Consider the following 3,190-nt stretch of genomic DNA (forward strand, 5'->3'; position numbering starts at 1 on the left):
CTCAAATTCTGACGAATTTACTTGAATATTAAACCATTAAAATAACTATTAAGATAACATTTAAAGTATCTATTATTGTTCAATTGTATAAAATAATCTCACAAATTCATGTGAATATAAAATTATAAGATAATCCTCATTTTTTTCTCTTAAACCTTAAATCAACAGATAATGTCTATTTATATTGTAGGCCCCATGAGTATAATAGATAAGAGTTTCACTTAAATACAAAGTAATCAACATTTATCTAAATGTTCTTACTTGAGTATGAGCAAATAATAAACATGCACATTAAAACATGGATTGTTCTAATAAAAATAAAAATATTCTAAATTCGAATGTAAGAATATAAGTACAATTTAATTAATTAATTAGTGTTACACTGCAACAAATAACATAATGAATTGAATCTTTTCAATATTCCAACTTGCCAGTCTCCATCATTATTATACTTTATTAAGACTGTGCAAAATATATACATATACTGAATTCTGTAAAATGTGGAACTTCATCCTATACAATAATCGTAATAAATTGCAACAAAATTGAATATCATTATGTCAAGCTTTAATCAAATGACCAATGAAGGATTAATAAGGATTTTAAGACGTGAACACCTTTTTAAAATGCTCAGCGAAGAAACATGGAAATAACGCAAAAGCAGGATAGGGGAACACGTACATCTTTACATAGAGATACAATGTTTCTAATGTAGATTAATAAAAAAAAATTAAAGATCGACGTAACAGGCTTGTCATGAATGTTTGCAAAGCATATGAAATCTTGTCAAATTTAGGAAATAATGAATATGAACGCATATGCAACTACGTATACAGAATTCGATTGTGACTATTCTGTTTCGATTATTTTGTATGAGTCACTTACGAGTGAGAAAAACACAGTAGGTAAGCCCAGCAAAAAATAATACCGTATGCGGTTTAACCCATTAAAGCGGGGAGTCTGTTAATTACATTATCCAATTAGTTTGTGAAGCGACTCTTAGCGAATCGGGCAGTGCAACGTTGCCTCGCGATAATATTATAACTGATAATACCGAACAGACTCTCTAAAATGATAAAATGTGTAGCCTGTTTTGATGAGAAATGAACAATGAGGATCGACAATACGATGACTAAACGCAGCAACTTCACGGCAATCACGGAATTCGCGTAACTCGCGGCGACGAAAAGGAAACAGGTCCGCAACGCGCGAGCCCGTCCGGGTACAGGCTAACAGGAAAAAAACCGTTTCCGAGAGAGAGACAACGAAGCAAATGAAAACACTTATACACGTATACACACCACGCAGAGATACACATTATTCGTATTCATATTAAAACTTTCGTACCTCCAAACTCGCCCAAAGCTGATCTATGTGACTATCTTTATGTACGAAATGACATTATCGAAAAATTACGAGAAACCGTTAAAGCGGTGAATATAGGGACCGTACAAGAAAGAAACCGATAAAGACAGATATGTATAGTGTTCTCTTTCTGTGTACGCGCGCGCGAACTCCTGCATACACATGCATACGTATACATACGTGCTTTACTCATATTCCTTCTCTCTTGCGCTTATTAGTACCGTATTCTTTTTTCTCACTTGCTTATTCGGTTAATCGACAGTCTCTCGCGAATATACTATTCTGTACTCTCTCCTTCTTATTCATTAATTTATTTGCAATCCCTTTCTTTCACTCTCTTATGTACGTAGTCGTTCTATCTTTCTCTATAAACCCATTCATTCATATTTTTTCTCTTTCTCTATATCTCTATCAGAAGATAGTAAGAGGGACAACAACACAGGCAAATAAAGGATGTAAGCAATGCGCCACGATAGTTACAGTTCCGAGTAGTTGTCACCGCCCGTGAAACGTCAGCAAAATCTCACGATCAGATACCGAGAATTCCTCGGGAAGCCAGACTTCGTTTAGCTTAAAGTGAAATGATAAAAGGAACGTTTCAGGGAATTCCACGTAGTATTGAAGATACACAATACCTTAAGGCGTGCACTTCGAAAAATACTTATATGTCAAGAGGCGAAAAACATAGACACAACATGCGTCCATCATAAACGAGATTATTCATAAACATAAATGTTTCACGACATTGTGGATAAAACGAGTTATAGAGAAATAGGAGAAAAGAAAAAATGCATTTCAGCGGTAGCAAGGAAGAGGGAGACCTGCTAAGATAGAAAACTCTATTTTTTTATGCTTAACCTGCTGCGTGAGTAAGCTCGCCGTCGAATAAGAATGCGGCACTAGCTTTTTAGACGATCGATGGGTGCACAACACCGCGCGACGATGATTAATGTCAATTCACTGCCGCGCGTTAGATACGATCACTTGTCTTGAGTAAATCGGCCCACTAACCGAGCATAGATCGTGCAATCTATATAGAATGTGTACATTTATGACAGCTCCGGTTGGTACACACAGGGCAGATACACGACTATAGGAAGCTTGTTGATTTTTTCACACTCCCCTTTTTTCCGTTCAAGGAATACGTTTTATTACCACTTTTTGCTAAGTAACAACTGTTTAGAATATGTAGCACTTTACGGACAAGACGGACGGTAACGATGTTGCTCTAACCTAATGAATGAAATTTCGAATCGAAGATGATCGCGATCGCACTAAAACGAATCAAGGTTTAGAGTCCGAATCACGCACACGAGACACACAGAGCTGCGACACTTTCATTTACAACGTCAAATCCGAAAGTCACGATCACGCGAAGGTTCCACTGATCGATCAGTGAATCAGTCAATTACCAGCTATCGTGCGTGAGATTACGAAGAAACGATGAACAACGATGAATAGACTTCAATCTAGGAAGATCCTCCAAGAGTACCTTTCTTCAATGTCGTTTTCTTTTTCCTCGAGTGGGAAATGGCGCATTTCGATGAACACGATCAGAGAATGGCGCCACCACCGACCAATATCTTAATTTGACATCGCTACATCGGCTGACCTAACTACATAAAACTACAGGATTATGTATATATATATGCAGATTATGAATTGTTGTACAATTATTTAATTTTTGTAGGATTTATAAAAAATACGTAGTGGTAACGAGTAACGAGTGAACTTACTCCAGGCATGCTCAACTGTGTCGCGCACGCGACACGACCTTCATCGGGAGCCTAAGTGGGGATTCGTTAAGTAGTGTGAGCGCATTATG

At 36.9% G+C, this 3,190-nt stretch overlaps 2 protein-coding genes across 8 annotated transcripts in view; both read right to left on the bottom strand.

The window, feature by feature from the left end:
• Rab5 (RAS oncogene family member Rab5) overlaps positions 1-2,973 on the bottom strand; it is a 10,525-nt gene extending 7,552 nt beyond the window's left edge. Inside the window, exon 1 of one of the 7 annotated variants that reach the window (XM_018029596.2) lies at positions 2,858-2,973. The gene's annotated coding sequence lies outside the window, so the exon portion shown is untranslated. The other 6 variants (XM_018029592.2, XM_018029588.2, XM_018029595.2 and 3 more) reach the window with 6 other exon arrangements.
• The window catches only part of LOC108627965 (thymidylate kinase), a gene marked incomplete at its 3' end in the record, with an annotated part of 32,628 nt that overhangs the window by 11,221 nt on the left and 18,217 nt on the right, over positions 1-3,190 (bottom strand). The gene's annotated exons all lie outside the window — the stretch shown is intronic.

Source organism: Ceratina calcarata, unplaced genomic scaffold, assembly GCF_001652005.2.
Source record: "Ceratina calcarata isolate Rehan_Ccalc_2016 unplaced genomic scaffold, ASM165200v1 scaffold486.2, whole genome shotgun sequence".
Lineage (NCBI taxonomy): Eukaryota > Metazoa > Arthropoda > Insecta > Hymenoptera > Apidae > Ceratina > Ceratina calcarata.